Below are 24,138 nucleotides of genomic sequence, written 5' to 3'. Positions count from 1 at the left end.
TGTTGTCTTTAGTTGGGTGTTTGTTGTCTTTAGTTAGGTGTTTTGTTGTGTTTAGTAGGTGTTTTGTTGTCTTTAGTAGGTGTTTTATTGTCTTTAGTTAGGCGTTTTGTTGTCTTTAGTAGGTGTTTTATTGTCTTTAGTAGGTGTTTTGTTGTCTTTAGTTGGGTGTTTGTTGTCTTTAGTTAGGTGTTTTGTTGTCTTTAGTTAGGCGTTTTGTTGTCTTTAGTAGGTGTTTATTGTCTTTAGTAATGGATTTGTTGTCTTTAGTTAGGTGTTTTGTTGTCTTTAGTTAGGTGTTTGTTGTTTTTAGTTAGGTGTTTTGTTGTTTTTAGTTAGGCGTTTTGTTGACTAGAGTTAGGTGTTTTATTGTCTTTAGTAGTTGATTTGTTGTCTTTAGTTATGTGTTTGTTGTCTTTAGTTAGGTGTTTTGTTGTCTGTAGTAGTTGTTTTTTGTCTTTAGTAGGTGTTTTGTTGTCTTTAGTAGGTGTATTGTTGCCTTTAGTAGGTGTTTTATTGTCTTTAGTAGGTGTTTTGTTGTCTTTGGTAGGTGTTTTATTGTCTTTAGTAGTTGATTTGTTGTCTTTAGTTAGGTGTTTGTTGTCTTTAGTTAGGTATTTTACTGTCTGTAGTAGTTGTTTTTTGTCTTTAGTAGATGTTTTGTTGTCTTTAGTAGGTGTTTTGTTGTCTTTGGTAGGTGTTTTTTGTCTTTAGTTAGGTGTTTTTTTTTTCTTTAGTTAGGTGTTTGTTGTTTTTAGTTAGGTGTTTTGTTGTCTTTAGTTAGGCGTTTTGTTGTCTTGAGTTAGGTGTTTTATTGTCTTTAGTAGTTGATGTGTTGTCTTTAGTTAGGTGTTTGTTGTCTTTAGTTAGGTGTTTTGTTGTCTGTAGTAGTTGTTTTTTGTCTTTAGTAGGTGTTTATTTGTATTTAGTAAGTGTTTTGCTGCCTTTAGTAGGTGTTTTATTGTATTTAGTAGGTGTTTTGTTGTCCTTAGTATTTGTTTTGTTGTCTTTAGTAGGTGTTTTGTTGTTTTTAGTTTGGTGTTTTGTTGTCTTTAGTTAGGTGTTTTGTTGTGTTTAGTAGTTGTTTTGTTGTCTTTAGTAGGTGTTTTGTTGTCTTTAGTAGGTGTTTTATTGTCTTTAGTTAGGCGTTTTGTTGTCTTTACTAGGTGTTTTATTGTCTTTAGTAGGTGTTTTGTTGTCTTTAGTTGGGTGTTTGTTGTCTTTAGTTAGGTGTTTTGTTGTCTTTAGTTAGGCGTTTTGTTGTCTTTAGTAGGTGTTTTATTGTCTTTAGTAATGGATTTGTTGTCTTTAGTTAGGTGTTTTGTTGTCTTTAGTTAGGTGTTTGTTGTTTTTAGTTAGGTGTTTTGTTGTTTTTAGATAGGCGTTTTGTTGACTAGAGTTAGGTGTTTTATTGTCTTTAGTAGTTGATTTGTTGTCTTTAGTTATGTGTTTGTTGTCTTTAGTTAGGTGTTTTGTTGTCTTTAGTAGTTGATTTGTTGTCTTTAGTTATGTGTTTGTTGTCTTTAGTAGGTGTATTGTTGCCTTTAGTAGGTGTTTTATTGTCTTTAGTAGGTGTTTTGTTGTCTTTGGTAGGTGTTTTATGTTCTTTAGTAGTTGATTTGTTGTCTTTAGTTAGGTGATTGTTGTCTTTAGTTAGGTATTTTACTGTCTGTAGTAGTTGTTTTTTGTCTTTAGTAGATGTTTTGTTGTCTTTAGTAGGCGTTTTGTTGTCTTTGGTAGGTGTTTTTTGTCTTTAGTTAGGTGTTTTTTTTTCTTTACTTAGGTGTTTGTTGTTTTTAGTTAGGTGTTTTGTTGTCTTTAGTTAGGCGTTTTGTTGTCTTGAGTTAGGTGTTTTATTGTATTTAGTAGTTGATGTGTTGTCTTTAGTTAGGTGTTTGTTGTCTTAAGTTAGGTGTTTTGTTGTCTGTAGTAGTTGTTTTTAGTCTTTAGTAGGTGTTTATTTGTATTTAGTAGGTGTTTTGCTGCCTTTAGTAGGTGTTTTATTGTATTTAGTAGGTGTTTTGTTGTCGTTAGTATTTGTTTTGTTGTCTTTAGTAGGTGTTTTGTTGTTTTTAGTTTGGTGTTTTGTTGTCTTTAGTTAGGTGTTTTGTTGTCTTTAGTAGTTGTTTTGTTGTCATTAGTAGGTGTTTTGTTGTCTTTAGTAGTTGATTTGTTCTCTTTAGTTAGGTGTTTTGTTGTCTTTAGTAGTTGATTTGTTGTCTTTAGTTAGGCATTTTGTTGTCTTTAGTAGTTGATTTGTTGTCTTTAGTAGTTGATTTGTTCTCTTTAGTTAGGTGTTTTGTTGTCTTTAGTAGTTTATTTGTTGTCTTTAGTTAGGCATTTTATTGTCTTTATTAGGTGTTTTATTGTCTAGTAGTTGATTTGTTGTCTTTAGTTAGGTGTTTTGTTGTCTGTAGTAGTTGTTTTTTGTCTTTCGTAGGTGTTTTGTTGTCTTTAGTTAGGTGGTTTGTTGACTTTATTAGGTGTTTTATTGTCTTTAATAATGGATTTGTTGTCTTTAGTTAGGTGTTTTGTTGTCTGTAGTAGTTGTTTTTGTCTTTAGTAGGTGTTTTATTGTCTTTAGTAGGTGTTTTTTGTCTTTGGTAGGTGTTTTATTGTCTTCAGTTAGGCGTTTTTTTTGTCTTTAGTAGGTGTTTTTTGTCTTTAGTAGGTGTTTTATTGTCTTTAGTTGTTGTTTTATTGTCTTTAGTAGTTGATTTGTTGTCTTTAGTTAGGTGTTTGTTGTCTTTAGTTAGACGTTTTGTTGTCTTTAGTATGTGTTTTATTGTCTTTAGTAAGTGTTTTGTTGTCTTTAGTTAGGTGTTTTGTTGAATGTAGTAGGTGTTTTATTGTTTTTAGTAATGGATTTGGTGACTAGAGTTAGGTGTTTTATTGTCTTTAGTAGTTGATTTGTTGTCTTTAGTTTTGTGTTTGTTGTCTTTAGTTAGGTGTTTTGTTGTCTGTAGTAGTTGTTTTTTGTCTTTAGTAGGTGTTTTGTTGTCTTTAGTAGGTGTTTTGTTGTTTTTAGTTTGGTGTTTTGTTGTCTTTAGTTAGGTGTTTTGTTGTCTTTAGTAGTTGTTTTGTTGTCTTTAGTAGGTGTTTTGTTGTCTTTAGTAGGTGTTTTATTGTCTTTAGTTAGGCGTTTTGTTGTCTTTAGTAGGTGTTTTATTGTCTTTAGTAGGTGTTTTGTTGTCTTTGGTAGGTGTTTTTTGTCTTTAGTTAGGTGTTTTTTTTTCTTTAGTTAGGTGTTTGTTGTTTTTAGTTAGGTGTTTTGTTGTCTTTAGTAGGTGTATTGTTGCCTTTAGTAGGTGTTTTATTGTCTTTAGTAGGTGTTTTGTTGTCTTTGGTAGGTGTTTTATTGTCTTTAGTAGTTGATTTGTTGTCTTTAGTTAGGTGTTTGTTGTGTTTAGTTAGGTATTTTACTGTCTGTAGTAGTTGTTTTTTTTCTTAAGTAGATGTTTTGTTGTCTTTAGTAGGTGTTTTGTTGTCTTTGGTAGGTGTTTTTTGTCTTTAGTTAGGTGTTTTTTTTTCTTTAGTTAGGTGTTTGTTGTTTTTAGTTAGGTGTTTTGTTGTCTTTAGTTAGGCGTTTTGTTGTCTTGAGTTAGGTGTTTTATTGTCTTTAGTAGTTGATGTGTTGTAGTTAGTTAGGTGTTTGTTGTCTTTAGTTAGGTGTTTTGTTGTCTGTAGTAGTTGTTTTTTGTCTTTAGTAGGTGTTTTGTTGTCTTTAGTAGGTGTATTGTTGCCTTTAGTAGGTGTTTTATTGTCTTTAGTAGGTGTTTTGTTGTCTTTGGTAGGTGTTTTATTGTCTTTAGTAGTTGATTTGTTGTCTTTAGTTAGGTGTTTGTTGTCTTTAGTTAGGTATTTTACTGTCTGTAGTAGTTGTTTTTTGTCTTTAGTAGATGTTTTGTTGTCTTTAGTAGGTGTTTTGTTGTCTTTGGTAGGTGTTTTTTGTCTTTAGTTAGGTGTTTTTTTTTTCTTTAGTTAGGTGTTTGTTGTTTTTAGTTAGGTGTTTTGTTGTCTTTAGTTAGGCGTTTTGTTGTCTTGAGTTAGGTGTTTTATTGTCTTTAGTAGTTGATGTGTTGTCTTTAGTTAGGTGTTTGTTGTCTTTAGTTAGGTGTTTTGTTGTCTGTAGTAGTTGTTTTTTGTATTTAGTAGGTGTTTATTTGTATTTAGTAGGTGTTTTGCTGCCTTTAGTAGGTGTTTTATTGTATTTAGTAGGTGTTTTGTTGTCCTTAGTATTTGTTTTGTTGTCTTTAGTAGGTGTTTTGTTGTTTTTAGTTTGGTGTTTTGTTGTCTTTATTTAGGTGTTTTGTTGTCTTTAGTAGTTGTTTTGTTGTCTTTCGTAGGTGTTTTGTTGTTTTTAGTCAGGTGCTTTGTTGTCTTTAGTTAGGCGTTTTGTTGTCTTGAGTTAGGTGTTTTATTGTCTTTAGTAGTTGATGTGTTGTCTTTAGTTAGGTGTTTGTTGTCTTTAGTTAGGTGTTTTGTTGTCTGTAGTAGTTGTTTTTTGTATTTAGTAGGTGTTTATTTGTATTTAGTAGGTGTTTTGCTGCCTTTAGTAGGTGTTTTATTGTATTTAGTAGGTGTTTTGTTGTCCTTAGTATTTGTTTTGTTGTCTTTAGTTATGTGTTTGTTGTCTTTAGTTAGGTGTTTTGTTGTCTGTAGTAGTTGTTTTTTGTCTTTAGTAGGTGTTTTGTTGTCTTTAGTAGGTGTATTGTTGCCTTTAGTAGGTGTTTTATTGTCTTTAGTAGGTGTTTTGTTGTCTTTAGTAGGTGTTTATTTGTATTTAGTAGGTGTTTTGATGCCTTTAGTAGGTGTTTTATTGTATTTAGTAGGTGTTTTGTTGTCCTTAGTATTTGTTTTGTTGTCTTTAGTAGGTGTTTTGTTGTTTTTAGTTTGGTGTTTTGTTGTCTTTAGTTAGGTGTTTTGTTGTCTTTAGTTGGGTGTTTGTTGTCTTTAGTTATGTGTTTTGTTGTCTTTAGTTAGGCGTTTTGTTGTCTTTAGTAGGGGTTATATTGTCTTTAGTGGTTGATGTTGTCTTTAATTACGTGTTTTGTTTAGTAGGTGTTTTGTTGTCCTTAGTATTTGTTTTGGTGTCTTTAGTTAGGTGTTTTGTTGTCTTTAGTAGGTGTTTTGTCGTCTTTAGTTAGGTGTTTTGTTGTCTTTAGTAGTTGATTTGTTGTTTTTAGTTAGGCATTTTGTTGTCTTTAGTAGTTGATTTGTTGTCTTTAGTAGTTGATTTGTTGTCTTTAGTTAGCTGTTTTGTTGTCTTTAGTTTGACGTTTCGTAGTCTTTAGTAAGTGTTTTATTGTCTTTAGTAGGTGTTTTATTGTCTTTAGTAGTTGATTTGTTGTTTTTATTTAGGCATTTTGTTGTCTTTAGTAGTTGATTTGTTGTCTTTAGTAGTTGATTTGTTGTCTTTAGTTAGCTGTTTTGTTGTCTTTAGTTTGACGTTTTGACGTTTTGTAGTCTTTAGTAAGTGTTTTATTGTCTTTAGTAGGTGTTTTGTTGTCTTTAGTTAGCTGTTTTGTTGTCTTTAGTTGGTGTTTTGTTGTCTTAAGTAGGTGTTTTGTTGTCTTTAGAAGGTGTTTTATTGTCTTTAGTAAGGTGTTTTGTTGTCTTTAGTTGGGTGTTTGTTGTCTTTAGTTAGGTGTTTTGTTGTCTTTAGTTAGGCGTTTTGTTGTCTTTAGTAGGTGTTATATTGTCTTTAGTGGTTGATGTTGTCATTAGTTACGTGTTTTGTTTAGTAGGTGTTTTGTTGTCCTTAGTATTTGTTTTGGTGTCTTTAGTTAGGTGTTTTGTTGTCTTTAGTAGGTGTTTTGTCGTCTTTAGTTAGGTGTTTTGTTGTCTTTAGTAGGTGATTTGTTGTTTTTAGTTAGGCATTTTGTTGTCTTTAGTAGTTGATTTGTTGTCTTTAGTAGTTGATTTGTTGTCTTTAGTTAGCTGTTTTGTTGTCTTTAGTTTGACGTTTTGTAGTCTTTAGTAAGTGTTTTATTGTCTTTAGTAGGTGTTTTATTGTCTTTAGTAGGTGTTTTGTTGTCTTTAGTTAGGTGTTTTGTTGTCTTTAGTAGTTGATTTGTTGTTTTTATTTAGGCATTTTGTTTTCTTTAGTAGTTGATTTGTTGTCTTTAGTAGTTGATTTGTTGTCTTTAGTTAGCTGTTTTGTTGTCTTTAGTTTGACGTTTTGTAGTCTTTAGTAAGTGTTTTATTGTCTTTAGTAGGTGTTTTGTTTTCTTTAGTTATGTGTTTTGTTGTCTTTAGTTGGTGTTTTGTTGTCTTTAGTAGGTGTTTTATTGTCTTTAGCAGTTGATTTATTGTCTTTAGTTATGTGTTTGTTGTCTTTAGTTGGGTGTTTTATTGTCTTTAGCAGTTGATTTGTTGTCTTTAGTTAGGTGTTTGTTGTCTTTAGTTGGGTGTTTTATTGTCTGTAGTAGTTGTTTTTTGTCTTTAGTAGGTGTTTTGTTGTCTTTAGTAGGTGTTTTGTTGTCTTTAGTAGGTGTTTTGTTGTCTTTAGTAGTTGTTTTGTTGTCTTTAGTAGGTGTTTTGTTGTCTTTAGTTAGGTGTTTTGTTGTCTTTAGTTGGGTGTTTGTTGTCTTTAGTTATGTGTTTTGTTGTCTTTAGTTAGGCGTTTTGTTGTCTTTAGTAGGGGTTATATTGTCTTTAGTGGTTGATGTTGTCTTTAATTACGTGTTTTGTTTAGTAGGTGTTTTGTTGTCCTTAGTATTTGTTTTGGTGTCTTTAGTTAGGTGTTTTGTTGTCTTTAGTAGGTGTTTTGTCGTCTTTAGTTAGGTGTTTTGTTGTCTTTAGTAGTTGATTTGTTGTTTTTAGCTAGGCATTTTGTTGTCTTTAGTAGTTGATTTGTTGTCTTTAGTAGTTGATTTGTTGTCTTTAGTTTGACGTTTCGTAGTCTTTAGTAAGTGTTTTATTGTCTTTAGTAGGTGTTTTATTGTCTTTAGTAGTTGATTTGTTGTTTTTATTTAGGCATTTTGTTGTCTTTAGTAGTTGATTTGTTGTCTTTAGTAGTTGATTTGTTGTCTTTAGTTAGCTGTTTTGTTGTCTTTAGTTTGACGTTTTGACGTTTTGTAGTCTTTAGTAAGTGTTTTATTGTCTTTAGTAGGTGTTTTGTTGTCTTTAGTTAGCTGTTTTGTTGTCTTTAGTTGGTGTTTTGTTGTCTTTAGTAGGTGTTTTGTTGTCTTTAGAAGGTGTTTTATTGTCTTTAGTAAGGTGTTTTGTTGTCTTTAGTTGGGTGTTTGTTGTCTTTAGTTAGGTGTTTTGTTGTCTTTAGTTAGGCGTTTTGTTGTCTTTAGTAGGTGTTATATTGTCTTTAGTGGTTGATGTTGTCTTTAGTTACGTGTTTTTGTTTAGTAGGTGTTTTGTTGTCCTTAGTATTTGTTTTGGTGTCTTTAGTTAGGTGTTTTGTTGTCTTTAGTAGGTGTTTTGTCGTCTTTAGTTAGGTGTTTTGTTGTCTTTAGTAGTTGATTTGTTGTTTTTAGTTAGGCATTTTGGTGTCTTTAGTAGTTGATTTGTTGTCTTTAGTAGTTGATTTGTTGTCTTTAGTTAGCTGTTTTGTTGTCTTTAGTTTAACGTTTTGTAGTCTTTAGTAAGTGTTTTATTGTCTTTAGTAGGTGTTTTATTGTCTTTAGTAGGTGTTTTGTTTTCTTTAGTTATGTGTTTTGTTGTCTTTATTTGGTGTTTTGTTGTCTTTAGTAGGTGTTTTATTGTCTTTAGTTATGCGTTTTGTTGTCTTTAGTTGGTGTTTTATTGTCTTTAGCAGTTGATTTGTTGTCTTTAGTTAGGTGTTTGTTGTCTTTAGTTGGGTGTTTTATTGTCTGTAGTAGTTGTTTTTTGTCTTTAGTAGGTGTTTTGTTGTCTTTAGTAGGTGTTTTGTTGTCTTTAGTAGGTGTTTTGTTGTCTTTAGTAGTTGTTTTGTTGTCTTTAGTAGGTGTTTTGTTGTCTTTAGTAGGTGTTTTATTGTCTTTAGTTAGGCGTTTTGTTGTCTTTAGTAGGTGTTTTATTGTCTTTAGTAGGTGTTTTGTTGTCTTTAGTTGGGTGTTTGTTGTCTTTAGTTAGGTGTTTTGTTGTCTTTAGTTAGGCGTTTTGTTGTCTTTAGTAGGTATTATATTGTTTTTAGTAGTTGATGTTGTCTTTAGTTACGTGTTGTCTTTAGTAGGTGTTTTGTTGTCCTTAGTATTTGCTTTGTTGTCTTTAGTTAGACGTTTTGTTGTCTTTAGTTGGTGTTTTATTGTCTTTAGTTAGGTGTTTTGTTGTCTTTAGTAGTTGTTTTGTTGTCTTTCGTAGGTGTTTTGTTGTCTTTAGTAGGTGTTTTATTGTCTTTAGTTAGGCGTTTTGTTGTCTTTAGTTGGGTGTTTGTTGTCTTTAGTTAGGTGTTTTGTTGTCTTTAGTTAGGCGTTTTGTTGTCTTTAGTAGGTGTTATATTGTCTTTAGTGGTTGATGTTATCTTTAGTTACGTGTTTTGTTTAGTAGGTGTTTTGTTGTCTTTAGTAGGTGTATTGTTGCCTTTAGTAGGTGTTTTATTGTCTTTAGTAGGTGTTTTGTTGTCTTTGGTAGGTGTTTTATTTTCTTTAGTAGTTGATTTGTTGTCTTTAGTTAGGTGTTTGTTGTCTTTAGTTAGGTATTTTACTGTCTGTAGTAGTTGTTTTTTTGTCTTTAGTAGATGTTTTGTTGTCTTTAGTAGGTGTTTTGTTGTCTTTGGTAGGTGTTTTTTGTCTTTAGTTAGGTGTTTTTTTTTCTTTAGTTAGGTGTTTTGTTGTCTTTAGTTAGGTGTTTTGTTGTCTTGAGTTAGGTGTTTTATTGTCTTTAGTAGTTGATGTGTTGTCTTTAGTTAGGTGTTTGTTGTCTTTAGTTAGGTGTTTGTTGTGTGTATTAGTTGTTTTTTGTCTTTAGTAGGTGTTTATTTGTATTTAGTAGGTGTTTTGATGCCTTTAGTAGGTGTTTTATTGTATTTAGTAGGTGTTTTGTTGTCCTTAGTTAGCTGTTTTGTTGTCTTTAGTAGGTGTTTTGTTGTTTTTAGTTTGGTGTTTTGTTGTCTTTAGTTAGGTGTTTTGTTGTCTTTAGTTGGGTGTTTGTTGTCTTTAGTTATGTGTTTTGTTGTCTTTAGTTAGGCGTTTTGTTGTCTTTAGTAGGGGTTATATTGTCTTTAGTGGTTGATGTTGTCTTTAATTACGTGTTTTGTTTAGTAGGTGTTTTGTTGTCCTTAGTATTTGTTTTGGTGTCTTTAGTTAGGTGTTTTGTTGTCTTTAGTAGGTGTTTTGTCGTCTTTAGTTAGGTGTTTTGTTGTCTTTAGTAGTTGATTTGTTGTTTTTAGTTAGGCATTTTGTTGTCTTTAGTAGTTGATTTGTTGTCTTTAGTAGTTGATTTGTTGTCTTTAGTTAGCTGTTTTGTTGTCTTTAGTTTGACGTTTTGTAGTCTTTAGTAAGTATTTTATTGTCTTTAGTAGGTGTTTTATTGTCTTTAGTAGTTGATTTGTTGTTTTTATTTAGGCATTTTGTTGTCTTTAGTAGTTGATTTGTTGTCTTTAGTAGTTGATTTGTTGTCTTTAGTTAGCTGTTTTGTTGTCTTTAGTTTGACGTTTTGTAGTCTTTAGTAAGTGTTTTATTGTCTTTAGTAGGTGTTTTGTTTTGTTTAGTTAGGTGTTTTGTTGTCTTTAGTTGGTGTTTTGTTGTCTTTAGTAGGTGTTTTATTGTCTTTAGTTATGCGTTTTGTTGTCTTTAGTTGGTGTTTTATTGTCTTTAGCAGTTGATTTGTTGTCTTTAGTTAGGTGTTTGTTGTCTTTAGTTGGGTGTTTTATTGTCTGTAGTAGTTGTTTTTTGTCTTCAGTAGGTGTTTTGTTGTCTTTAGTAGGTGTTTTGTTGCCTTTATCGGGTGTTTTATTGCCTCTAGTAGGTGTTTTGTTGTCCTTAGTATTTGTTTAGTGTCTTTAGTTAGGTGTTTTGTTGTCTTTAGTAGGTGTTTTGTTGTCTTTAGTTAGGTGTTTTGTTGTATTTAGTAGGTGTTTTGTTGTCCTTAGTATTTGTTTTGTTGTCTTTAGTAGGTGTTTTGTTGTTTTTAGTTTGGTGTTTTGTTGTCTTTAGTTAGGTGTTTTGTTGTCTTTAGTTGGGTGTTTGTTGTCTTTAGTTATGTGTTTTGTTGTCTTTAGTTAGGCGTTTTGTTGTCTTTAGTAGGGGTTATATTGTCTTTAGTGGTTGATGTTGTCTTTAATTACGTGTTTTGTTTAGTAGGTGTTTTGTTGTCCTTAGTATTTGTTTTGGTGTCTTTAGTTAGCTGTTTTGTTGTCTTTAGTTTGACGTTTTGTAGTCTTTAGTAAGTGTTTTATTGTCTTTAGTAGGTGTTTTATTGTCTTTAGTAGTTGATTTGTTGTTTTTATTTAGGCATTTTGTTGTCTTTAGTAGTTGATTTGTTGTCTTTAGTAGTTGATTTGTTGTCTTTAGTTAGCTGTTTTGTTGTCTTTAGTTTGACGTTTTGTAGTCTTTAGTAAGTGTTTTATTGTCTTTAGTAGGTGTTTTGTTTTCTTTAGTTAGGTGTTTTGTTGTCTTTAGTTGGTGTTTTGTTGTCTTTAGTAGGTGTTTTATTGTCTTTAGTTATGCGTTTTGTTGTCTTTAGTTGGTGTTTTATTGTCTTTAGCAGTTGATTTGTTGTCTTTAGTTAGGTGTTTGTTGTCTTTAGTTGGGTGTTTTATTGTCTGTAGTAGTTGTTTTTTGTCTTCAGTAGGTGTTTTGTTGTCTTTAGTAGGTGTTTTGTTGCCTTTATCGGGTGTTTTATTGCCTCTAGTAGGTGTTTTGTTGTCCTTAGTATTTGTTTAGTGTCTTTAGTTAGGTGTTTTGTTGTCTTTAGTAGGTGTTTTGTTGTCTTTAGTTAGGTGTTTTGTTGTCTTTAGTAGGTGTTTTATTGTCTTTAGTAGTTGATTTGTTGTCTTTAGTTAGGTGTTTTGTTGTCTTTAGTAGTTGATTTGTTTTTAGTTAGTTATTTTGTTGTCTGTAGTAGTTGTTTTTTGTCTTTAGTAGGTGTTTTGTTGTCTTTGGTAGGTGTTTTATTGTCTTCAGTTAGGCGTTTTGTTGTCTCTTGTAGGTGTTTTATTGTCTTTAGTAGGTCTTTTGATGCCTTTAGTAGGTGTTTTGTTGTCTTTAGTAGGTGTTTTATTGTCTTTAGTTAGGCGTTTTGTTGTCTTTAGTAGGTGTTTTATTGTCTTTAGTAGGTGTTTTGTTTTCTTTAGTTACGTGTTTGTTGTCTTTAGTTAGGTGTTTTGTTGTCATTAGTAGATGTTTTAATGTCTTTAGTAGTTGATTTGTTGTCTTTAGTTAAGTTATTTACTGTCTTTAGTAGTCGATTTGTTGTCTTTAGTTACGTCTTACCTTGGAAAAAGTAGAAGGGTGGATGGAAATGGATTTTTACCAAAAATGTCATCTATAGGGGTCACATGTCAGTAATCAACAACCTGGCGTCATCAACTCTATGGCATCGATTAACATGCACTGATCCTCAAACCAACCTCCTGCCCGAGAGTCAGGCTGTGCTGGGGAACTTTTTCTGGGACGACTTGAACTGGATTCCTCAGATTGTGCTGTACCTTCCTAAAGATGAAGGGGGTCAAGGACTGATCCATCTGACCAGCAGGGGCGCAGCCTTCCGCCTCCAGTCCATTTAGAGATTGCTCACTGGGCCTAGAGACATAGTGTGGATACCAGCAGCCTGTGTAATATGTCAATGTCGTTGCGAACTCGGAATAAACTTGCCTTTGTTTTTAATGGATCTTAAGAACTCAAACTTCAACGGATTGCCTGGTTTTTATCGTGGGCTCACAAGAGTGTGGAATATGTTTAAGAAGGAGCGAATGGGCTGTTATGACTCTGAGCTGGCTTCTAAAAGAACCAGTGGTGTCTGGTGGGCGTATGGACACATCCTGCGACATCAGACCCATTGTGTCAAAACTGTCTTGCCAGGCAAAGGTCGTCACGTTGGCTCTGGTGGTGGAGCTGGCTGGGCTCAATCTTGACAATGCTGCTGCATTAGCATATCACCTGGGAGTAAAATCTACATGCCTCATTAGTCAGGTGCTATGTAAGTGGAACGGTCAGCTCACAGAAAAAGAATGGGAACTTTTAACATCATAGTGTAGTGGTTTTATTCATCCTGATTTTGAAGATCCATTTCCTGTTTTAAAAATTGTACCTTATCTGAAAAATTGCACGAGGCCGTTTTTAGATTGGGGAAATGTTCTTAATGTGAGTCTGAATGTAGTTAAAGGTACAGCCATGTATAGCATGATGGTTAAAATCCTGAACAAAGAAAAACTGAGTGGCCAGACTGATACACCCTGGACAGCCCAGCTGGGCTTAGGAGAGAATGTGAAGCCAATCTGGAAGGTTTTATATAAACCACCGTTGATTAAAAAAGCTGGTGATCTGCAATGGAGGGTCTTGCATGGCATAGTGGCGGTCAATGCTTTTGTTTCTGTGCTAGACCCTAATGTGAATGACAACTGTCCCTATTGTGCCCAGAGGGAAACAGTGTTTCATTGCTTTTCAGAATGTGTGAGGCTTACACCCTTGTTCCTGCTACTACACCGCTTATTTAGATCATCTGGGGAAAGTTTTTACAAACAGAATTTTATTTTTGGTTTCAAATATAGCCAAGGTGTAAAATTTAAATGCCAACTCTTGAAATACATTGCAGGACAGGCAAAAATGGCTATTTATGTGAGCCGGAAAAAAAAGAATTGAAGCGTGTGTAGAATGTGATGTTGGACTGTTGTTTAGCAGGATGGTCAAGGCCAGGATAAGGTAGATTTTAATTTTTACAAAGCAATGAAGGCTCTGGACACATTCACAACCATGTGGTGTTATCAAAGGGTGCTTTGTTCAACCATAGAGGATGAGCTGGTTTTTGCTGCAGAGTTCGGGAAAAAAAGGGGTCTTACCTGTTTTGTTTTGTTTTTTGTTTTTGTTGTTTTATTGTTGTTGTTTTTTACATTTTGAGTTGTTGCTGAATGATTTTTTTGGGATTGTTAAACGATGCATGTTAAGTGTTTATTTGTAATTTGACAAATATTGTTTATATTGTTAAAAAGATGTCAAGTCTGTTTTTTTTGATAATTTTTTGTTAAATAAAGACTTGTTCTAAAAATTCAAATTCTCTCTCTCTCTCTCTCTCTCTCTCTCTCTCTCTCTCTCTCTCTCTCTCTCTCTCTCTCTCTCTCTCTCTCTCTCTCTCTCTCTCTCTCTCTCTCTATCTATCTATCTATCTAGCTCTCTCTCTACCCTTGCCTCAATTTCCCCATCTGTCTTTCTGAATGCTTTTCTCCCTCTGTCCAACTGAAGTCTTTCTCAATCTCAAGTCTCCCTCTCCTTGCCTTTCTCTAATGTTCCTTTGCTTCCTTTCTCAATTTATTTTCATACCTCTCTTCACCTTTCGCCTTTAATGCTTCTTTCTTTTCCCCTTTGTCTTATTCTCTCTATCTCTCTCGCTCACTCTCTCTCTGCCACACCCTGATGAGGCAATCACTCCATGATCATCAGACTAAATCTGATTCTTGTCTCTTCCCATCAGCCTGTCTGTCCTCCACTTGGATCGTTACAGATCAGCTGCTGATCTTCAGACTACCTCAGAGACATGGGGCGTCCACGCTCTCTGACTGGACATAAGAAGGTGACCTTATCTGAGCCCACTGTGTGCTTGTATGTGCACATGCCTGTGCACGTGTGTGTGTGTGTGTGTGTGTGTGTGTGTGTGTGTGTGTGTGTGTGTGTGTGTGTGTGTGTGTGTGTGTGTGTGTGTGTGTGTGTGTGTGTGTGTGTGTGTGTCTAAAGAGTGTTGGAGTTGAAATGACACCTTTGCCCGTCTGTATCCTGATGGAGGTTAAAAGAATGAACATAGCAATATGTTTAGTATCAAATATAAGGTTAGGATCATATATGAGGTTAGGATCATATATAAGGTTAGGATCACATTTAAGGTTAGTATCATATATAAGGTTAGGATCCTATATAAGGTTAGGGTCACATACAAGGTTAGTATCATATATAAGGCTAGGATCACATATACGGTTAGGATCATATATAAGGTTAGTATCACATATAAGGTTAGGATCATATATAAGGTTAGGATCACATATAAGGTTAGGATCATATATAAGGTTTGGATCATACATAAGGTTAGTATCATATATAAGGTTAGTATCATATATAAGGTTAGGATCATATATAAGGTTAGCATCACATATAAGGTTAGGATATATCATGTTAGGATCATATATATGGTTAGTATCATATTTAAGGTTAGGATATATAAGGTTATGATCATATATAAGGTTAGTATCATATAAAAAGGTTAGGATATATAAGGTTAGGATCATACACAAGGTAAGTATCATATATAGCTTCGTCTAGTCAGAATGGCACGAACTGAGGAAGTCTGTTGGATGAGAGGCAAAACGTCTTCATGGATATGTACCAAGTCCAGTTGCACTTGATTCAACTCCTTTGCATATATAAGGTTAGGATATATCAGGTGAGGATCATACATAAGGTTAGGATCATACATAAGGTTAGGATCATACGTAAGGTTAGGATCATATATAAGGTTGGGATCATTTATAAGGTTAGTATCATATATAAGGTTAGGATATATCAGGTTAGGATCATACATAAAGTTGGGATCACATATAAGGTTAGTATCATACATAAGGTTAGGATTATACATAAGGCTGGGGTCATATATAAGGTTAGGATCATATATCAGGTTACAATCATATATAAGGTTAGGATCACAAATAAGGTTAGGGTCATACAGTGCTGCTTGAAAGTATGTGAACCCCTTGAGCAGTTTAGATGTTTCTGTTGTTTTACCATGATTTTCTTATTTTATCATCACCAGTTTTTATATATGAAATGTCAGATATATGTTTATCAATTGCATGTACTTGTTTAGGGGGACTTGTTTAAGTAGCCCCAAAACTACATGAAACATGGAATTAGTGTATGTGAAAAAGTAAGTGAACCCCCAGCTGCATTGGTTAAGTCAAGCAGGTAACAGACTTAGGTGAAACACATTTGGGTGCTTACTTAATCATTTAAGCAGACCAATGAAATGAGACATCCTTGGGAAAGGGTTTGGCCTGCACTAATTAAAAGACAGAGGAAACCAACCAAACCACTGTGGTCCCATACAAATCAACAATGCCGAGAGCAAAGGAGATATCCGAGGACATGAAGAAGAGGGTAGTGACAGCCCATCAGTCTGGGGAGGGCTATAAGCCCATCTCCAAAAGATTCCAGCTCCATCCATCCACTGTAAGACAAACAATTTACAAATGGAGGGCCTTCAACATGACAGCAACTCTGCCTAGAAGTGGACGCCCATCAAAACTATCACACAGAAGCACCAGAAAAATAATAAATCAGGTAAAGGCCAACTCACACATCACCTCTAGAGAGTTGCAGACCTCTCTGGTAGCATCTGGGACAAATGTGCATGCATCTACAACCAGACGAAAATTGAATAGCCATGACATTCATGGGAGGGTTGCTAGAAGGAAGCCTCTGCTCTCAAAAAAGAACAAAGCTGCCCGTTTCAACTTTGCCAGAGAGCACTTGGACAAACCAGAGGCCTTCTGGAAGTCCATTCTCTGGACAGACGAGTCAAAAATAGATTTATTTGGTCACAATCAAAACCAACATGTTTGGAGAAAGCCAACACTGCATATGAAGAAAAGAACCTCCTCCCAACAGTGAAGCATGGTGGTGGAAATGTGAAGGTCTGGGGCTGCTTTTCTGCTTCTGGACCTGGAGGACTCCATATTATCCAAGGAACCATGAATTCTCTGGCATATCAACAAATTCTTGACCGGAATCTCCTGCCATCAGTCAGGGAGTTGACGGTGGGACGAAAATGGATTATGCAACAAGACAATGACCCAAAGCATTCCAGCAAAACTACAAAGGAATGGCTTCAGAGAAAGAGGATTCGTACTCTGGATTGGCCCAGTCAAAGTCCGGATCTTAATCCAATTGAAATGTTGTGGCAAGACCTGAAGAATTTGGCACATACCAGATGTATCTCCAACCTCTCTCAACTGGCTGAGTTCTGCAAGGAGGAGTGGGCAAAAAGCCCCATAAGCAGATGCGAGAGACTGGTTAGTGGTTACAGAAGACGTTTGGTTGAAGTAATGGCTGCAAAAGGAGGAGCCACAAGCTACTAATACAAGGGTTCACATACTTTAGCACATGTTAAATTTTCAGTTTTTGTGAAATAAACCACTTTTGTTGAATTAAATAATGAAAATACATATTTTTTTGTGTGTGTGTCCATTATTTGGAAGGTGTGCTTTACAAATCAGTCAAGTTGCATTTTATATAGCGCTTTTCTAGTATATAAGGCTAGGATCACATACAAGGTTAGTATCATATATAAGGCTAGGATCACATACAAGGTTAGTATCATATATAAGGCTAGGATCACATACAAGGTTAGTATCATATATAAGGCTAGGATCACATACAAGGTTAGTATCATATATAAGGTTAGGATCACATACAAGGTTAGTATCATATATAAGGCTAGGATCACATTTAAGGTTAGTATCATATATAAGGTTAGGGTCACATACAAGGTTAGTATCATATATAAGGCTAGGATCACATATAAGGTTAGTACCATATATAAGGTTAGGATCATATATAAGGTTAGGATCACATATAAGTTTAGTATCATATATATGACTAGGATCACATATAAGGTTAGTATCATATATAAGGTTAGGATCACATACTATAAGGTTTGGATCATAAATAAGGTTAGGATCATACATAAGGTTAGTATCATATATAAGGTTAGGGTGACATACTATAAGTTTGGAATCATAAATAAGGTTAGGCTCATACATAAGGTTAGGATCACATATAAGGTTAGTATCGTATATAAGGTCAGGATCACATACTATAAGTTTGGGATCATAAATAAGGTTAGGATCATACATAAGGTCAGGATCATACATAAGGTTAGGATCATACGTAAGGTTAGGATCATACATAAGGTTGGGATCATAAATAAGGTTAGGATCATACATAAGGTCAGGATCATATATAAGGTTAGGATCATATGTAAGGTTAGGATCATACATAAGGTTAGGATCATACGTAAGGTTAGGATCATACATAAGGTTGGGATCATAAATAAGTTTAGGATCATACATAAGGTTAGGATCATATATAAGGTTAGGATCATACGTAAGGTTAGGATCACATATAAGGTTAGGATCATACATAAGGTTGGGATCATAAATAAGGTTAGGATCATATATAAGGTTAGGATCATACGTAAGGTTAGGATCATACATAAGGTTAGGATCATACGTAAGGTTAGGATCATACATAAGGTTAGGATCATATATAAGGTTAGGATCATACGTAAGGTTAGAATTATATATAAGGTTCTTCACCCTTTCAATACTCACAGTCTTTGGGGATCTGGATTGCTCCCTGAGTGAGTGGAAGAGTGGAGAAGACGAAGGAGAGGGGAAGGAGGAGGGTCGGGGAGCACAGCCCCCTATAGCCCGTCCTCCGAGGCTGCACCACATGCATGTCTCAAAGACCTATCAAATACAATGCAAGGCACCCGCACACTCATCAACACACACACACACACACACACACACACACACACACACACACACACACACACACACACACACACACCCTCTTAACTTATACACATGCACACGTAAACACACAAATACACACAAACACACACACTCCAGGGACCCTGAAGACCCTCAGGAGAGTGAGAGGAAGAGACAGGCACTTTGTGTGTGTGTGTGTTCCGGTGTTTAAGGGCCTTGGCTCTGTGGGATATCCACTGCAAAGGCAAGCTGCACTCTCTTTTTCAGGCTTACAGTCGTTTTGTTCCAGGCTGTTCTCTGTAGAGGAAAGAGAGAGAGAGAAAGAAAGAAGAGAGAAAGAGAAAGTTCATTTATAGTTAAACCACAAACCCCTCTGTCTGATCACAGCCAAATTATTGTGTTAATTAAAAGGACAGAAGCTAACACTTCACACACATTCCTGTGATCTGTTTAACGCCAGGAGAACGTACAGATGGGCCCCAACCAGTGCACAAGAGTTACAGGAAGCAATCGGAAGCCAAAAAATTCAAACACTCTTGGACAACGTTCTGGAACACCACATATTTTCACAGTAAAGAAGGCATAGACCAAGCAGTTAGAGAAATTAACCAGATCTTTCTGACTACAGCTCACAAACCCCAGATGAAGAAATCCAGACACAAACCTCCAAAGCAAAAAGAGACCAGTTGGTTTGATATAGAATGCCAACAAAAAAGAAAGGAACTTAGGAAATATCCAACCAAAAACACAGAGACCCAAGCAATGCAAACATAGGCCTTCTTTACCATGACATGCTCAGACAATACAAAGGTACACTCAAGATCAAAAAGGCTCAACACACACAAAACCAACTGACAATAATCGAGGAGTCTATAAACACAAACAGATTCTGGGAAAATTGAAAAAAACCTAACCAAAATTTAAGTGAGAAAAAACCTAAACAAAACTAAACCTGATGATCCAGTTATACCAAACGGAGACATTTGGATCACTCACTTCAAAAAACTATATAGAAACATCCTCATCAATTCTGATTCAGAACCACTGCATATAACTGAAAAGTTAAACAAATTAGACTTGGCCATCAAAGACTCCCGGGGACCTCCTGATTACTGAGCAAAAACTGGGGGGGGGGGGGGGGGGGGGTTAAGCAAGCTAAAGCCAAAAAAACAAAAAAAGCAAGCGGGCTTGACGGCATCCTAAACGAGATGCTTAAACACAAAAGTAAAAAAATTCAGGTTGGCCATACTTAAATTACTCAATATGATCTTGAATGTAGGTTACTTCCCAGACATCTGGAATCGTGGTCTCATTACGCCGATTTTTAAAAACGGAGATAAGTCTGACCCTGATCATTACAGAGGCATTTGTGTGAACAGTAATCTGGGGAAGGTTTTCTGCAACATTATAAATTCCCGGCTCGTACACTTTCTTATGAAACACAATGTCCTGAGCAAAAGTCAAATTGGATTCATACCAAATCATAACGCATCAAACCATATCTACACCCTACACATCCTGGTGGACAAATATGTTCATCAAAATAAGAACAAAATATTTGCATGTTTCATTGACTTCAAATAAGCATTTGATTCAATATGGCACATTGGTTTATTTTACAAACTACTTCACAGTGGCGTAGGGGCGAAAACATATGACTTAATAAAATCCATGTATACAAAAAACATGTGCAGCTTCAAGATTGGACACAAGAGAACTTAATTTGTTTCTCAAGAACGTGGGATGAGACAAGGCTGCTGTTTATCACCTGCCCTGTTCAACATTTATATTAATTAATTGGTCACCATGTTGGAACAGTCCACAGCACCTGGTCTTACATTTCACAACTCGGAGATCAAATTCCTGCTGTACGCAGATGATTTAATACTATCGAGTCCAACAAAAGATGGCCTTCAACAGAGTTTGAACAGACTTGAATGTTACTGTCAGACCAGGGTCCTGGCAATTAACATCATCCATCCATCCATCCATTATCCAAACCGCTTATCCTGCTCTCAGGGTTGCGGGGATGCTGGAGCCTATCCCAGCAGTCATTGGGCGGCAAGCGGGGAGACACCCTGGACAGGCCGCCAGGTCATCACAGCCCCCCCCCCCCACACACACACACACACATACACACACACACACAAATTCACACCTAGGGACAATTTAGTACGGCCAATTCACCTGACCTACATGTCTTTGGACTGTGGGAGGAAACCAGAGCCCCCGGAGGAAACCCATGCAGACACGGGGAGAACATGCAACCTCCACAAAGAGGACGACCCGGGATGACCCCAAGGTTGGACTACCCCGGAGCTCAAACCCAGGACCTTCTTGCTGTGAGGTGACTGTGCTAACCACTGCACCACCGTGCCGCCACAATTAACATCAAAAAGACCAAAACAGTGATATTTCAAAAAAAGATCCAGATGTCAGAGAAACAAATATCACTTTACAATTGGAACACATACAATAGAAAACTGCCAGGAATATAATTATTTAGGCTTGAAAATGAGTTCCACAGGAAATTTCAACCCAGCAGTCAATGAACTGAGAGCGAAAGCACGCAGGGCATTTTATGCAATCATAAGACAAATTAACATTCAGATTCCAATTTTAATTTGGCTCAATTTGCTACAATCAATTATAGAACCGATTCGTATCTATGAAAGTGAAACTTTTAACGATGGGAAAAACACCCAATTGAAAATGCAAACATTGAATTTTGTAAAAGCATCCTGCAGGTGCACAGGACAACAACTAATAATGTCTGCAGAACTGAGCTGGGCCAATTTCCATTATTATTGGAGATCCAAAAACGATCAATTAAATATTGGCTTCATCTAAAAGGAGGAGACCCCCACTCCTACCACCACAAAGACCTGCAGAGCCAAGAGCAAAGACAAAGATCACCTAAAAGTCCTGACGCTCATTCCAGTTCAAGCAGCGTTCTGCCTCAGGACCAGTCTGACACCAGCACTATCAGAGTCAACAAAATTATAACACAACAGAAGAAAAAGTACCTCACCTTTTGGAACACAAAATCACACACACAAAGTAAAATGCAAAGATATCTCGCCTTAAAAAGACAGAAGACTGTGGCAACCTACCTGAGCACAGTGACTGGTGTTAAACACAGACACATGGTAACACAGTACAGACTGAGGCTCATAGCCTGGCCATAGAAACACAGACACATGGTAACACAGTACAGACTGAGGCTCATAGCCTGGCCATAGAAACACAGACACATGGTAACACAGTACAGACTGAGGCTCATAGCCTGACCATAGAAACACAGACACATGTTAACACAGTACAGACTGAGTGCTCATAGCCTGGCCATAGAAACACAGACACATGGTAACACAGTACAGACTGAGGCTCATAGCCTGGCCATAGAAACACAGACACATGGTAACACAGTACAGACTGAAGCTCATAGCCTGGCCATAGAAACACAGACACATGGTAACACAGTACAGACTGAGGCTCATAGCCTGGCCATAGACACAGACACATGGTAACACAGTACAGACTGAGGCTCATAGCCTGGCCATAGACACAGACACATGTTAACACAGTACAGACTGAGGCTCATAGCCTGGCCATAGAAACAGGCAGATAGAAGAAAACATGGCTGCCAAAAGAGGAGTGGCGGCGCCAGCAGTGTGAGGAACTGCTGCAGAGACAGAGCAGCACCTCCTCACACAGTGCCCAATATTTCAACTTATCAGGAAACAGTTTTTCCCAAAATTCATCAATAAACACCCACAATTTATTGAATCAGATAAAGAAAAGGTAAAAATGATACTGGGGAAATTAAAGAAAGTTGCGTTCTCACAGGCCAGTTTACCTCTGCCTGCCACCGTACGAGGGAATCAGAATGAGCTGCTGGTCTACATCAGGTCTCGGCTTTAACCTGCCTTATTTTTATTTATGTATTATATGTATATATTATTGTCTTCTTTCTGTACGTATGTCTGTTAACATTTGTTATTTGTACAGAGTTTGGCAATACTGTATTTTGTTATGGTCATGCCAATAAAGCAAACTGAACTGAAAAAGAAGAGATGTAATGGGAGGAAAGAGAGGCGAGGTTGAAAAAGTGTTTACAGAAACCCCAGTTATGCGTGTGTGTGTGTGCGTGTGTGTGTCTGTGTGTGTGTGTGTGTGTGTGTGTGTGTGTGTGTGTGTGAGAGAGAGAGAGAGAGAGACAGAGAGAGAGAGAGAGAGAGAGAGAGAGAGAGAGAGAGAGAGAGAGAGAGAGAGAGAGAGAGAGAGAGAGAGCGAGAGGGAGAGAGAAACTGAAGAAAACCAAGAGATCATCATTTCTTCAAACATCCATCACCAAGACAAATATGGATGCTGCCCAGGTAAGACGTTAGGCTGGCCTGTGTGGAATGGCTGAGATAAATCCGTTCTCCTTCAACCACACTCTCTGTTTGTACTTGTGCGTGTGTGTATGGTGTGTGTGGTGTGTATGTGTATGTTGATGCAGTGTTACAAATTGGTTTTGACATGTAAATGCAATTTAAAAGGGCATTCCAAAGACTGCTGTGATACAGGATGCTTTCAGACAGATGAGGGATGAGCTCACAGGCACCGGATCAGATCAGCAGGAAACATCTCCATTACTAATGACCTTACACAGACTCTGTGTGTGTGTGTGTGTGTGTGTGTGCGCGCGCGCCTGCTAACGTCACCAGCCGATTACATTTCCATTCATTAAAAGTGTTCCCTTTTGTCCTTGACTAGGGTGTGAACTTTGACCCTGTGACATCATCAGGGCAGGGGTGAAGCAGTGGGAGTAGAACACAGAGACACCTTGTGCCTTTTGTTCCTTCATTGCATCAAACTTAATGTGTAAGAACAACCTCTTGACTCCGATTTTAGAGCTTTTCATTGCTTTACTATTAGTTCAGCATTAAAAGGACCTCAGGGGCTTGCCCCTCGGGGGCTTGCCCCTCGGGCTGATGTTGTAGTAAACAGTCATGTAAATAATATGTTTGTCTTGATGTCTGAGAAGTTAACGTTTTGGATATACATTTCACTTTGGCTCTGTATGACTATCTCATCTCATCTCATCTCATCTCATCTCATCTCATCTCATCTCATCTCATCTCATCTCATCTCATCTCATCATCAGCCGCTTCTCGGGTCGCGTCGCAGTGGCAGCAAGCTAAGTAGGGCACTCCAGACATCCCTCTCCTCAGCAACACCCTCCAGCTCCTCCTGGGGGTTCCAAGATGTTCACAGGCTAGACTGGTCATGTAGTCCCTCCGCGAGTTCTGGGTCTACCCTGGGGTCTCCTCCCAGTTGGACATGCCCGGAAGACCTCCAAAGGAAGGCACCCAGGAGGCATCCTAATCAGAAGCCCCAACCAACTCAACTGGCTCTTTTCGACACTAAGACGCAGCAGCTCTACTCTAAGCTCCCTCCGGATGTCCGAGCTCCTCACGCTATCTGTAAGGCTGAGCCCAGACACTCTACGGAGGAAACTCATTTCAGCCGCTTGTATCTGCGATCTCACCCTTTCGGTCACTACCCAAAGCTCATGACCATAGGTGAGGGTTGGAACGAAGATTGATTAGTAAATTGAGAGCTTTACCTTCCGGCTCAGCTCCCTCTTCACCACAACGGCCCAGTACAACATCTGCAATACTGCTGATGCTGCACCAATCCGCCTGTCAATCTCCCGCTCCACCCTACCCTCACTCCTGAACAAGACCTTGAGATACTTGAACTCCTTCACTTGAGGCAACAACTCAACCCCAACCTGGAGGGAGCAATCCACCATTTTCCGGTAGAGAACCATGGCCTCAGACTTGGAGGTGCGGACCCTCATCCCGGCCATTTCACACACAGCTGCAAACCGCCCCAGTGTGTGCCGGAGGTCGTGTTCTGATGAAGCCAACAAAACCACATCCTCTGTGAAGAGGAGAGATGCAATTCTGAGTTTCCCAAAATGGACACACTCCTCACCTTGGCTGCGCCTTGAGATCCTGTCCATTAATATCACAAACAGAATCGGAGACAAAGGACAACTTTGGTGGAGTCCAACACCCACTGAAAACGTGGTTGACTTTGTGCCAAGAATGCAGACACAGCTCTCACTTTGGTTATACAAGGACCGGATGGCTGGCTTGTAGCATCTGCCCCAGTACACCATACTTCTGCAGTACCCCCCCAGAGTGTGCCTGGGTACATGGTCGTAAGCCTTCTCCAAGTCCACAAAATACATGTAGACTGGCTGATCATACTCCCATGCCTCGCTCAGCTCTTCCACAAGGGTAAAGAGTTGGTCTGTTGTTTCATGGCCAGGATGGAGGTTCGACAATTGGTCGGAGCCTCCTTTTGAGCACCCTAGAGTAGACTTTCCCAGGGAGGCTAAGCAGTGTGATGCCCCGGTAATTTTAACACACCCTCGGTCCCCTTTTTTAAATATGGGAACCACCATCCCAGTCTGCCACTCCACAAGTACCGTACCCGACCTCCACATGACACTG

General features: G+C 37.0%; 1 protein-coding gene across 1 annotated transcript in view; it reads right to left on the bottom strand.

Moving 5' to 3' along the window:
- The window catches only part of LOC130130455 (neural cell adhesion molecule L1.1-like), a 254,889-nt gene that overhangs the window by 212,439 nt on the left and 18,312 nt on the right, over positions 1 to 24,138 (bottom strand). The gene's annotated exons all lie outside the window — the stretch shown is intronic.

The sequence above is a fragment of the Lampris incognitus genome, chromosome 2, assembly GCF_029633865.1.
Source record: "Lampris incognitus isolate fLamInc1 chromosome 2, fLamInc1.hap2, whole genome shotgun sequence".
Taxonomy (NCBI): domain Eukaryota; kingdom Metazoa; phylum Chordata; class Actinopteri; order Lampriformes; family Lampridae; genus Lampris; species Lampris incognitus.
The sequence above is the reverse complement of the archived record's forward strand: the minus strand, read 5'-3'. Positions and strand labels throughout refer to the sequence as shown.